The sequence below is a fragment of the Telopea speciosissima genome, chromosome 10 (assembly GCF_018873765.1).
Source record: "Telopea speciosissima isolate NSW1024214 ecotype Mountain lineage chromosome 10, Tspe_v1, whole genome shotgun sequence".
Classification (NCBI taxonomy): domain Eukaryota; kingdom Viridiplantae; phylum Streptophyta; class Magnoliopsida; order Proteales; family Proteaceae; genus Telopea; species Telopea speciosissima.
The window spans coordinates 30,233,180-30,248,286 of NC_057925.1; the positions used below are offsets into that span (position 1 = coordinate 30,233,180).

The 15,107-nt window shown below is 41.5% G+C and overlaps 1 pseudogene; it reads right to left on the reverse strand.

Annotated features, from left to right (window-relative positions):
* The window catches only part of LOC122643472, a 57,176-nt pseudogene extending 42,733 nt beyond the window's left edge, over window positions 1–14,443 (reverse strand).
* Window positions 14,444–15,107: the final 664 nt, after the last annotated feature.

Here is a 15,107-nt window from a genome sequence, read left to right on the forward strand (position 1 = left end):
CACGATGACCACCTCGGTTGGATCTAGTGTTGACCAGGATTGATTTTCTAAAAAAAGCTACATGTTCAATATTGCCACACCCTTAATGGGAACAATCATAATTTTCTAACTATCACATGTACATTATCAATTCTACAGTCTCAGTGTAATAAGTGTTATCATTCCAGTAAGTTGTGTTATTCTCCAGTTATCATTACTAAGGGTTTTATGTCTACAAGGTGTTTTATGCCATGATATGTTATGCATAATGTCATGTTAAAGATTTATATTAAGCAATGATTTCTTAGTTTTATACCTGTACCTAGCATGCAAGTCTCTCCAACTTCGTCCTGGTGATAAGAGCCTGTACATGTAGGTACCCTATATCACCCCTAACCTCGTCTGCTAAGGAAAGATAGATGGCACGACCCACTGGTCCACTAGTGTCTGCGAGTGCCAAGTAAACAATCAGTTACTTCTTGGCCCAGGACTGTATCTCTTGAATCCAAGCTAATCTCTTCCTCAATCGTCTAATGTAGAGCATGTTGCGGGGGTCTTTTAGCCCAAACAACACAATCAGGTCCTGCCATGGAGAATTTCTAAGTATCAGGGTTCTATGGTTACTTATCTTAAAATCTTGTTCAGCACCATAGGTAAATAAAGCAATCATAGAGAAGAACTCAAATGGATCAGCTCGAGGTTACACAAAGTGTTACAGTGTTCTACTGGGTCCACACATCTCTCAAGTAAGAATAGATGCAGTGCTTAAAGTTCTTAATTGCCTTGTAGCCTATTAGGTTTAACTTTGGTTGGGCTGGCTATGGGTAAGGTAAGGCCTACTTGCAGGGACAATGCTTTAAATAATGTCTAAATTCCCAAGACTTTGCAACCACATAACACAATATGCCTACTATGTTGGAGTTTTGCACAGCATCACCCACACAGAAGTTCCTACATACAACCATATATTACTTATACATAATAATTATGCCTAGATTAGGCCATATACAAAGAAAAGAAAATTCATCACCTTGAATTTCTTGCTTCCCATTCTATCTTGCATACACCTATGTAATTTTGCTAAATTATTGATTTATTGATTTATTGTTATTTATTATTATTATATTATATTATATTTTTTCCCCTGTAAATTTTAATTATTACATGTTTTATTTCCTTGTGAATTATTAATCCTATTCTGTTGTCCGTAAATGTAGAAAGAGCTTCTTGCTCTAATACCAAGCTCTGTCACACCCCAAACTACCCCCTGGGAGGATTAGGTAGGTGACCCTAATTGCACTGTAGCAATCCGCTAAATCCCACGAATCTAGAAGCAGTTAATCCATTCACAGACACACACATCCACCATAGTACACAATGCAAAACTCAGAGTGTCGCGGAAAGCTATATTTACGTTAAAGCATTTTAAAAGAGAAGTAAAAACAAGAAAAGGAAATATATATACATAACTGTGCTTGTGCATTCCCTCTCTCAGTCCCAAAGACAACAACAGTACCTAACCCTATCAAATACAGCTCTAAACAAAAGAATATAAACAGGGCAAGGTAACCCGAGCCCCAAAAACAAAGCTGTAAAATAAAATGGGGAAAAATTCCAACAAAACAAAAGGAGTCCCCAAAGACAAAAATGAGTCAGCAGCAACACCCTTCATGGGTCATCCTTAGCTATCACTGAAAACACACGCACCAACGGTATGACCTCCGTCCGAGTCCATACCAATATGGTCATAACCACCATAGCTCACCTCTGGGAGATAAGCCTCCCCACCACAGTAACATCCACCTCTAGGATCGTCTAACAGAAAAACATATATAACAGAGTGTGAGCTCCACTGAGCCCGTGAATGAAATATCACCATACGTGCACATGCAATCACAACCATATGAGTCCTAGATGAGGTGAAGTTCATTTTACTTATTAGCCACCTAATATCACAACTAAGGCAGGTTAGTGCTACTACAATCCCCAATACATGTATCCCTGGTGCGGGCTTTTAATCCCTTCCCGCAATACACCCATTGAGTTGTCGGAGAAGACCAGTCAGCTCCCGCATCGGTCACCAAGGTCAGCCCGAGCAGCCCTCTGTGATTAACCAGTGAGGCATCCATCCTTTCATCACATTTCTTTTCTCTAGCTTATAGCCCATAATCACCTTTTCGGTGCAATATCATTTCTTTCTTTTCTTTTCTTTTCATTTCTTTTTCTTTTTCATATGGTTACTCTCACAAGCATCTAACACCTTATCCCCTGTTGGCAAGGGTCCGTAGCACGGGTGATGATACTCTAGCCCAATGCATTTATATGGCATCGTATGAGTCGGATGATGTCAACCGTATCCCATACTACGGGCTACCACAGGCCTCATTTCCAAGCCGACTACGGCATCTAGTCTAGCAATTCACATACAGCATTCAATGTTCAATGCATTCACCAAACAAGTATTCTTTATTCAAAAGGATTCACAGTAATTGAATTGAGTGAACAATATAATTGTATTGATATAAGTTGTGTTGATATATTAGCCGTGTCGCATGTACATACACGGTGTAATTTCACTCACCTTATTCTGGTCCTACTGGTTCAGCTGTTGGTTCTATTCTGGCCGGTGTCTGGCTGTGCACCTCGAGCATGGGATTAAATCCTAATTTATCGGATCACAAATATGTGTCAATTAATATTCAAAGCTATATTAATATGCTAGTGTTGGTCTAGGCTTATTGGTCTGACTCTGTGTTTAGTCTAGTGTTACTTGAAATTCTCTGGGCCTTGCACTGGGCTTTCAGGTCCATGTCCCGGTACATCATCCAGAGATGTGGAATTAAATCTAACTTGGTACCCAACAGTATTGTCAGTTAGTACATGGTCCAGACAGTCATATAAACCAGTACCCAGGTTAGCAGTTCAGTTGAAACCATTCTTGGCATGGTTAACTGGCCCTGTGGGTCCCACTTGGGTACCCAAGGTATGGATATCATCAAACATATGTGAAGAGGGGTATTTTGGTTATTTACCACCTCCACACACAGTACATAGCCCACTGGTGAACGCCCACAGAGACTGGACATCAGTTCAGCCCAAAATATATCTCTGGGCATTTCACTGGGTGATTGGGCCAATCGCCCAGAGCCTATTTGAGTCGAGTTTTGAGCTAAATTTTTTGGATTCTGCAGTATAGTTTCGATCATGGATGTATGTATGATGGTCATGGACCATATTTAGTGTATGATCCACTGGGTCCAAGGGTTTTGGGTTTAGTTTACCCGATTGGAAACCAGGAGTTGATCTGATAGCACAGAGAATCGCAGCCTAGGCTGTGCTCAAGCTCAAGGATTCGGTTTGGGCTGCATGCAAGAGTAGTTCTATGTATACTTTCATGGTAGGATGTTGTTCCTACACTAAACTAGGCAAGGATCATCTTGCATACACAGATCCATGCCCAGACTGCCCATTCTGGGTGCAACTGGACAGTGCAGTCTGGCACAAAGACTGGTTTCAGTCTGGCACAGAGACTGGTTTCAGTCTTAGCTGTAAAATAGCAGTATGATCATGTATTAAATGCTTAGATCTTATATGCAATAAGTTTGCATGTTAGATCAAATGCATCCTAACGCAGCCCCAAGGTGTTCTGGGGTGTACTTAGCCATATACACCATCTCAAAGCAGAGATTAGCAGGTAAATACTGAGGACAGCAGCATATGGTGGTAAGATTTATTACCTGAGGATGGTATACTGCAAAGACAACGTACTAGATGCTGCCCTGTGATCTCCTCCTCCTTTCCTCTTCTTCTCCTTCTCTTATTCTCCCTCTCTTTCTCTCCTTTTTCTGTTTCAGCTACGACAGTAAACAAAATGAGTACTGCCCCCTCCTCTATTTATAATGCTGGCCCCACTAGGGTCTATTTGGCCTTGGGCCCCCTTCTCTCAAAATGCAGTTTTAACTAAATTATGGGCTATTCTGGCTGCATAGGTGGGGTCCACATGGTTCTAGGGGTGGGTAATGGTTCCTTAAATCCCCATTTACCCCTAGAGGGTGTTCATGGTCTGTATGGATGGTCCCCACATGTCTGGAGTCCAAAATACTGATTTCAGCCACTTTGGGCGATTCTTTGGGCCTTTGAGCCAATCGCCCAATGCATCGCCCAAAGAATACAGCATTGTTGTATAAGCCCTGTGCTTGCACAGGTGCTTGGCCTAGGGCTTGGGCCTTGCACCAACACCTCATCCAGGGTCTGATACACATCTGAATAGGTGTGGGCCCCACATTTATGGATAGGAGAGAGAGTATCTAGGGTTGATGCAGTATAACATGTTGTGGGCAGTGCAGCCGCATGGATCTGCAATCCATCTTCTGACAGGTATATAGGAGAACATCCTCAGGGGTTCTCCACTGAATTCAACCATTGGAGTGATGCTCCACAGTGTGTTTAGGTAACTGGTCAGAGGTCCCTGTCCTTCATCCAAAATTCCAGTTAGTCAGGGGCAGGTTTGACATGTGGCACCGTATGATTAAATTCTTACTTAATGAGCAAGATTGCCTAGAACACCTGACCACTGAGATGGCCCCACTCGAAGTGGGTATTATCGCCTGTCACCATCAAGATAAAGAGGCTTATGACAATTGGTTTAAGAAAGATCGGAGTGCTCACTTTTCTATGTTAAGCTTGAAACACGATGATCTCATTGGCCAGTATGAGAAATGCAAGACAGCCAAGTCCATGTGGGACCAAGTTAAGCTTGACTATGGCGGTACATCAACTACCAAACTTAGGTCCATGAGCTTGAAGTTTAAGCTGTATCGTAAGGACCCCAAACACACTATGGTTGAACACCTCAGGGTCATGAAAGGCATAATCCAAAAATTAGATGATGTTGGGGTATGCCTTACCGATGAGCGACAAGTACAAGCCGTCATCAGGACGTTGCCTAATTCCTGGGGGTAAATGAAGATAGTTCTAACACATAACGTTACTATCAAGACATTTAATGACATTGTCACTCATGTGGAACTAGAGATGGAGCGCCTAAAGATGATCCAATCACATGCCCTTATCGCCCAAGCGGGGTAGCACAAGAATGGGTCTAAGCGCAAAAGAAAAAGGAATAGTGAGAATTAGGAGCAAGCTCAGAATGCTGCACCAACTGGGCATAAAACCACCAAGCACTGGCATGGCAAGCAAGGTGGAAAGAGAGACATCACCAAGGTCAAGTGCTATAACTACCAGAAGATGGGGCACTTCGCTCGTGATTGCACTGAAGCGAAGAAGGTACCCTTTCTACCCCTCTCTCCCTGTACTTTTGTCTGTACACATGTTTTGGTTGCCCAAGCCTAATTTGACTGGATTGTGGATACATGAGCAACAAGACACATAGCTCGTGATCGAGGGGGGTTCATAGATTATAGAAAGACTCCGGATGGTGCCCAGAACATCTACATGGGGAATGGCTTGAGCGAAGCAATTCGAGGAGTTGGTACTTATCAGCCCACCTTGCACACTGGGTGCATCTTGCCATTCATGAAGTGCTAAACGCAACGAAAATCCAGCATAATCTACTTTTCGTTACTGCACTTTTGACTTTTGGTTATTCCTTTATTTTTGTTAGTGACTCTTTTGAGATACATTTGGATGGTAGTATTTTTGGATATTGCAGACTTGAGAGTGATTTTGTTAAATTTTCCTGTTGTTTCCCCTTCATCTTTTGTAGTTGATTCTAATACTAGTCCTGGTTCAATTACATGGCATGCTTGACCAGGACATATAGGTCGAGATAGGATGGGACGGCTAGTTCGAGAAGGCCTTTTTGGCTCACTCGCTGAAGTTAACCTACCGACATGTGAGGCCTGTTTACTGGATAAGGCCCACCGAAAGCCTTTCGGAAAGGTGAAATGGTCAACCCAGACCCTACAGCTTGTCCATTCGGACATCTGCGGACCAATGAATGTGAAGGCACTTCATGGTGCTTCCTATTTTCTCACCTTTATCGACGATTACTTGCTATTTGGTTATGTCTATCTGATCGCTCACTGCTACGAAGCGCTACATTGCTTCAAACGCTTTGTAGCAGAGGTTGAGAATCAACAAGGCAAGAGTTTAAAAACTCTACGCACTGACCAAGGATGCGAATATTTGTCAGATCAATTTAAAGAGATGTGTGAGGAAAAAAAAATCACCAGATAGCTTACTATTCCCAACACCCCACAACAAAATGGTGTAGCGGAGCGGAGGAATAGGACGTTTTTAGATATGGTTAGGTTGATGATGGCGCAGGCCAACCTCCCAATATCATTTTGGGTGGATGCTATGTTGACCGCTATCTACGTCCTTAATTGCGTGCAATCACAGTCAGTTCCTTTCACTCCCCATGAATTGTGGAAAGGCGCAAAGTCCACTTTGGGGCATATGCGACCATGGGGTAGTATAGGATATGTTCATAGTACCTACCATAAGTTTGGAAAACTTGGCCTTAGAGCTAAAAAGAGTATCTTTATAAGGTATTCCGATACCTCAAAAGGCTATGTAGTGTACGGTGAACATCAAGACGGAGGAATGACAGAGAGTGAGTCCCGCAATATGGATTTTCTTGAGACCGATTTCCCTAGCATCAGTGACCCAGAGACCTTGATCTCTTTGAGATAGAGACTGATGAAAACGTTTCACCTACTCTTGGCGAGGGTGAGGAATTAAACACTCATCAAGAGATTGCCAGAGAGGGTGAGAGTGATCATCAGCCCAGTGGGAGTGTGCTACCTAATGAAAACATCCAACCTATGGATCAAGAACCCTCTGTGCGTAAAAGCACACGTGGACATGTTCCCCGACGTCGTTTTGAGATTGAAGGGGATGTAGCCCTCTTTTATGCCCCGACGGACGAGGATGAGCTAACCTCAGTGAGTGAGGTGCTCTCTTCTCCAGCTAAGAAAATGTGGCAAGCTGCTATGGAAGACGAGTTGAGTTCTATGAGCAAGAACCAAGTCTGGGAGTTAGTTGATCTTCCACCTGGGCACAAGGCCATCGGGAACAAGTGGATCCTGAAGGTCAAGTGAAAGACAGATGGATCAATTGACAAGTATAAGACACTTCTTGTGGCGAAGGATATACCCAAAAGGAGGGTATAGACTATGATGAAACGTTCTCCCCTGTGGTGAGAATGGCCTCCATACGCCTCATTCTAGCCATTGTCACAAAGTTGGTTTTGGAACTCTACCAAATGGACGTTAAAACTGCTTTTCTCAATGGAAAGCTAGATGAGGAGATCTTTATGGCTCAGCCTGTGGGCTTTGAGAAGAAGGGACATGAGTGCAAAGTATGCCATTGTAGGTGCAGCGGACGGAGGGTCGTTGGCGTGCACCCGGGGGAAAGAAAGAAAAATTGGAAAATGGGAGTGGCCACCTAGATTTAGGGTCTAGGACCCATGAATGGTGCCCCTCCTTCGCAGAAGAGGCACTAAATTAACTCCAATTACTCAATGGATGGTCTACCCCAGATCTTTGGGTAAGTGCCAAGTTACGGGCTGGGAAGGTGTTAGGCACCCAGCAACCGCCTGGTCGACGGCCGGTCTTCCTAGACCAAATTTTGTTGTGTATTGTTGTATTATACATATTATGAACCTAATTAAACTATTTTTTCTTGTGTTTTATTCAAGGTAGAAAACCCAACCCTCAATACAAACTTACTTAAGAGCCGTAATGGCCAAAATTATGAAAATGCCCCTAGAGGGCCAAAATATGTACAAAGACATGAAATCATACTTAAACGCTGAAAAGATTAAAATATGACTAAAATTTATTAACAGCATGCATATGAATCAACAAAAACATATAAAATGCTATGGAGATGCAAGGCGGTAAAAATTACCAAAATGCCCCTATTAGGGCAAAAAAATATAAATATGCATGAAAATGCAAGCTTATACTTAAAACATGCTTATGAAAATTAAAACATGCAAAACAAGTGGCATAAACCTTTCCAGGGCCCCAAACATGATTCGGTCGCAAAATGACCAAAATGCCTCTAAAGGGCAAAATGGTAAAAATGCAAGAACATGCACTTTCAAGTAATTTTAGGCATTTGGTATGTCATTAAACATCCTAAAATTCCAAATAAGGCTACTGGATGGTACATTGGGCCCACATTTGGTAAAATTACCAAAATGCCCCTAAGGGCAAGAATGAGCTTTATGCATGGTTATGACACATAATATGCATGTATGCATATGAAAACATCCTAAAACATTCTAAAACAAAATGTCATGCATAAAAGCATCTTTTTCTGATTTCTTGGCATTTGTCATTTTTTTGGGTTTTCACATATGAAATCACCATTATGTCCTTATGGTGAGAAATGGCATGGATGACATACAAATCAAACTCAGACGTGGTTAGGGATCATTCTCTGTAATATGATACATTACAGAGGACACTCCATATCCTTGCCTGTAAAGAAAGTCATCAAAAAAACATTTTTTGTATTTTTGGAAGGTAAAAACATGGATTAGAAAAAAGAAAATACAAAATAAATATTAAAAGTCCGAATCAGAAAAAACTAAAACAGTGACATATTAAGATAAACATGCTCTTGAGATCCATGTCAGTGGCTAAGCCTGAATCCTATTTTGTGGGCCCCACTCTTGCAAAACCCCAAAATACTCATAGGGGTAAAAGTGTCCCAAAACACATGATTTGGAGCTTAGGAAAATTAATGGACGTCAAATACAGTGGGAAACATATTCCCTAAAAATTCCAAGATTTTATCGATCTTGTATTATTTTTAATATTTTTGTAACTGAAAAACAGCCTCTTTATGTAAAGAAAATCAAATAAAATATATATAAATATATAAATATGTATAAAAATACCCTTGAAGCGTGGAAGGGCCTAGACTCAGCGTGGGTAACTTTTTTTGACCGTAAATAGTTGCCGGAAACCTCTAAAAGCCGTTCCAAATGTGGTTGCTTCGAATGGAAAAAGTGGTGAGCAAGGGTTATTTGTGGAATTTTATATATCTACGGGATCATGTTCTTGGAATATATCTAGTATGGATTTAAAGAGGGGAGCATGGGCTTCACGAAGGCGATTTTCTCATGATTTTTCTCTGTCTGTAAACCCTCCAAATGGCCTCCTATTTATAGGAATAAATGTGTTCGACACAATGACTGAATGAACCCTGGGCATTTAATATAAGTTGACAAAAAAGGGGGTTGGGGCTGACAGGCTGTGGCCTGTGCGCTGGCAGGCTGCGGCCAGGTGCATGGCCATGGCCTGTGCACATGGGCCTTAGGCTCTGTAGCCTCTACCGACATGGCTAGGCTGCCGACAAGCCCAAGCAGGCTGGGTCAGGCTGGGTTGGTCCGGGTCGGGTTAACCCGGTCTGACTCGGTTCAGTAAACTTTTTTTATATTTTTATATAATCCTTTTAAAGATTCCATTTTAAAGGGTCCACATTCAAACATCAATATCTTTTGATCCAGATGGCCGTTTTTTGCACGCCATATATCGACGTGAAGGTCGCAACACGTACTTTCCATCCGTGTGGCTGATGTAGCCAGATTTTGACTAAAAGTGTCATGGATACTGAGGAAAGCACATAAATGGTGTTTCACACCGATCAAGGTTCAAATGATACCAGAATTACATGAAATTTTAAGTGTCAGCACAATATGACCAAATAAAGTTATCTAAATGGTTTCAGGTCACATCAGGTGGCTCGGGTACCAAGAACCATGCCAGGGGTAAAACGATCATTTTTATAAAAGTTATCCGATTTGGTCAAAACTTTCCATGAAAGCTTAATATGACCAAATGAGGTCATCCAAAGTGTTTCGGACTAAATCGGGTGGTCCAAATACCGAGAAACATACTAGGGGCAAAACGGTCAAATTTATAAAAGGTGTTGGATTTGGGTGAAACTTCAAATGTGGACTTAAAATGGTTAAATACGGCTATGTTAGGGGTTTAGGCTCTATTTGGGATAGTTTGGTTACAAAAAATGGGGTAGGGGTAATTTTGTAATTCTTACCATTCAGTCACCACACGAGTTACGACCTTGACCATCATTGCCAAGACACACTTCCAAGGTGTCAAAATGTGGTGTCTACAGAATGCCCCCATTTGTCTGAGGGCACGCAGTGAACGAAAGTCAAATGAATGACTCCGCAGTTTGTCACAGGGGAGCTAAAATACAACCTACACCTTGCTCAAGGATGCAAGCGTTAAAATGAAATTCTGAAAAACAAAAGCCCCATCGGCAAACAAATTCCAAGAATTTCAAAAAGAGAAAAATAAGCAAAGTAGATGGGAAAAGAAGTTGTTAAAGATCAGCAATATGAGATACCCAATAACCCAAATAGGCGGTTACCCGATTGAAAACCCGATAAATCCCTTAGCTATTCTAAACGTCCGGCAAATGTTGCTTAATTTAAAGGGAGGAGGTCAGATACTTACCTGAATCTCCAAGAGAAAGCAATGTTTTTTTTTGGTAACCTCATGGCCTTAAACCAAAAGATCTGTGGGTAGTCATATGACTTTGAACCAAATGATCCGGGGGTAGCCGTGCGATGTTGAACCAAAGGATCTGGGGGGTGATAACCCGTGTTGGCAGCGGTGTACAGCTTTGGACCTGAAGAAGGTGGCATCTTACAGTTCCTACGCCAATTGTTAATTAACAACCGAGGCTGAAACCTCCGAAAATCCAAAAAAAGAAAGCCCCCGTGGCAAGCGAATTCCAAGAATTTCAAAAAGAGAAAAATAAGCAAAGTAAAATCGGAAAAGAAGTCGTTAAAGATCAGCAATATGAGATACCCAATAACCCAAATAGGCGGTTACCCGATTGAAAACTGAATAAATCCCTTAACTATTCTAAACATCCGACAAATGTTGCTTAATTTAAAGGAAAGAGGTCAGATACTTACCTGAATGATCCGGGGGTAGCCGTGCGATGTTGACACTCTACTAGGTCAGGAAAGTAAATTGACACTCTACCAAGTCAAGTTACAGGTGTAAACATAATTCACTTGCAAATTGGGGTTTTTAAACATGAAATATATTCAGATTCAATCAACATGCAAACTTAAACTAAATTTGGAATAAGTACAGATGCGATCAACATGCAAGCATGAAATATATACAGATGCAACCAACATGCAAAACTATTATATGGAACAAACACAGATGCAATCAACATGCATGCATGAAATAGATGCAGATTGGGGTAAATGACCACAATTAATAGAAATACGGTCTAACAACATGTTCATGCAAGAGAGTGTAATCCGTCACCAGGGGACGAGGATTGGAGAAACAAGAAGGAAACCCATCAATGAGTATTGCCCCGGATCAAACTGCCTCTGACCCACTCAACATGAATTTAGAAAATTCCAACTCCCCAATTTTGCTATGAAATATGTCAAGTCTCTCATCAATTCCTCTAGGGGTGTAGAAGCATGGTTTTATATGGAATTTCCTGATTTAGCCTGAACCGGAAATAGAAGCAGGGAAACATGTGTGAGTCATCCGCATTACTCTGCCGTAACCATTATCCAAAGCATACATTTCTTGGTTCTATAACGGTTACCAATGATGATCTCATTTGATTGCCCCAGTCAATTCCCCACCTCACGGTGGTCCACTACATAGGGGTGAAACCAACCATAGCATGTTGTGATCTTTTTCTTTTTTTTTTTTTGGAATACTCTCCTTCTACTATTGATGGTATTCAAGAGTGATCCGTTTAGGTTGTTATCATCAAAAGATAACTCGTCATGTCTGGACCCACTCAAGCCTAGAATAACTAGAGGATACACTTTTGTAAGATACCGCAGAGACATCTGATGGGTCCACTATGGACAGAGAGACTAAAAAGAATGGTGAGCTTGTGGGAGAAATCGCACCAGTAGAAAGTAATCAGTGGTTCGAAGGAAGAAGGATGGCAAGTTTGCAATAGCAAGCTCGTTGACTCTAGAGGTAGATAGAACTCTTTGGGAATTCCGCTGATCTAGGGAGTGGTGGAAAGAGTTCAACTAAGATGGTGAGAGGATTAGATGATGAAAATAGCAACGAATCCGTCATTCATTCCCTTAAACGGAAGAGTTGGTGAGAAAATTCTTATAAGGCCCTAAAATGATGTGCAATGTGGCAATGATGGATAATGAAGTGAAAATGATGTTTGGTATAACCGAGCTTGAAAGCTGCATACGTATCCCAAGTGGGGAATCAGGTTGAACATAGTTCATGCCTGATGATGGTTAAAAATGAGGTTTGATGGAAAATGTGATGAGTGGTGTGACCGAGCATGAAAGCTGCCTACGTATCCCAAGTTGGGAATTAGGTCAAACGTAGTCCGTGCCTGATGATGATTAAAAATGAATTTTAATGGAAAGATGTGATGGAAGGTATGATCGAGCTTGAAAGCTGCCTACGCATCCCAAGTCTAGAATCAGGTCGAACGTAGTTCATGACTGATGACGTTGGTGTCAAAGCTTTGATAATTAAGTTCCATCATAGCTGAGTGAGCTCGAAGCTGTCGAATAAAACTTCCCCGTATCTAGCCTAAAAGAACTTAGCAGATTGTAATGGAGCTTTGGACTTGGTTGCAAAAGATGGTAATGACTCAAATATGCCCCTAGGGTCTAACCAGAACTTGGTAGTGTTTGCTCCAACAAGTTAACCGACAACTTGGCATTCCTGGCCTCAAAGGTTTAACCAAGAAGTTTCTAACCCTATGATTTGCTGAAGTGATTGGCAATTTTTCCCCAAAGGCTTAACTAAGAAGAATGGCATTTTTTGCCCCCATGGTTACTTGCAAGATCTTTCCCAACTTCACTTGAACCGATGCATCTCATTGATCTTTGATTCTATCTTCTTTTTTTCCTTTTTTTTTACTTTTTGCATTTTTTTTTTTTTTGTTTTACTTTTTAATTTTTTATTTTTTGAGATTGCACCGGCTTGGGTTTTGAAAATCTTTTCTTTTCTCATTCCTGGGGGCCTCATTGCCTTTGTGACATTAGGTTTCAACACAAAGATTTCTCCTAATCAATCCCTAGAAGATATGGGGACATGCTATAAGTAGGAGGGTATTTGGATTATGGGTTGTAGGTAAGCTGAGATGAGCTTTCAAAAAAAAAGCCAATAGGGGAACTAGCGGATTCAAATGTTTCTGGATTCATTTGGGAAAGCAAACGGCCGAAGATGGCCTCCCTTAATAGGTTCAATGCGGTGAAATCCCTTCTAAGCTCCACACTCGTTGTAAGGGGATAGGATGTATGGAAAGCTCAAGATCTTTTATCATCAAGACTTTGACACCCAAAATGGACAATGAATGGCTGATGAGTTTTTTTTTCTTGTTTTTTTATTCAGGAAAACTACGCAACGGGCCATCGCAAGATTCATCATCAAAAGATAGGAAAAAAAAGGAGAATAAATAATCTACTCAAAAGAAGCCATTTATTGAAAGTAAAAAAAGATTACATCAAATGCAAACTCATTAGGACTGACACGACACCAAAAAGGAAAGGTGACATCTTTCACAAGAGGAAAATAGAGAGGAAAAGAAAGATCAACAACATGACTGCCTACAACACTAACGAACTCAGGCCCAGACATGGCCAAGACCTTCAGGTAAGGAAAGCAACCCCATGGGATGAACAGAATCATCTAGGAAGCTTCAGTCGGAAAAGGCACCCACAGTAGGGTGGATCAACAAATGTGCGGTGAGAAATTGTTTCCTGCATCTCCAGCAACTTCTGTGTCAAGAAGCTAATGATGTCCAAAACCTTCAAACGCTCTTGTTGGGCCTAACATTACTGCTTAAGTGAACTACTTATCCTGCTTGGGACATTCATACATCTTCGCATCCAACAAGTCTTGCATTGCATGTTTCAGGTTGGTACAATTGTTAATTGCGTGACCCTTCTGATCGTGGTAATGGTAGAATAAGTTTGGGTCATACCACTTCGGTTTTGGATCCGAAAGTGGTATGGGTTCTGCCTTCTCAATCAAACCGGCTTCGACCAAACTGCTAAAGAGTGTCCCCAAAGGCATCCTTATGTCCGTAAATTGTCTCTTAGGATGACGAGATGAAACTTGCTTCAGAATACATTATGTCGCTGTTACTGGAGGCTTCGGAGATTGTTGTAGCTTTGGATCTCCTACATCTCGTTGCTGAAGCTTATTAGAGGATGATGCCTTCTTGAAATGGAAAACCTCGCCTGTGTTGGGATCCTCTCCCTCAAACCTTTTTATGGAGGAATTGCTCCCAACAAGCCTAAACAAAGATTGTCTGCTGTCATCTCTTGAATCACTGAATTGATATGGACTTACTCGCTTGCATTTCCTAACTTGTTGCGCAAAGGAGGATTGTGCCCCTTTAAATTCTTCATAGGGCTGTGCAATCCTTTCAGACTATTTGGTTCATGGCGAGGCCTCTTTTTCAACTGCTTCTCCTTTCTCATTCTTGAGGGTGCGCTCCATACGTTCCAGTTTTTCCATTAGTGCTTTCTCTAGTTGGGTTTTTGGTGTTTCCAGAGTGGGATCAGAATGCATCATCCAAGCACAATCTTCTTCCAGAGTTAAGTCAGGGCAAGCAATCTTGGGAGTATAAAGACAACCTCGTTCAGGTGTTAGCTTGGCCAAATTCATCTGCTTTTGTATCATGATGGTCAAGTTGGACAACATCTACTCTATATTGGTCACTCGAATTTCCAACGAATCCATGCCAGTGAGAGGGTGACTTCGACTAGAGCTCATGCTCAAGGGTCAGTTCAAAATTGGTTCAAGTTTGGAATGATTCCCCCACCTTTGAATTGAAATAGTGTCAAAAAATGAAAAAAATGAAATGGTGAGATGGTAACAGATACACTCTCCTTTTCGAACATAGTTATAGACAATACACATGCACAACGTGGTTCTAGCACACAAAAGTTAGCCCAAAAGAGAGTAGCACCAACTCAGAGGCATACTGGAGAAAAGAGCACTCAAATTGGGTGAACTCTCTCATGATAAATCAATCCAGGTGGTCCAAACAAGAATTTCATCCAGGCAATACTACCTTGAGACAGTCACCGAAAACTATATGGTGGATAAATTCGGATCTTCCCCTAATACCAGGACAAAAAA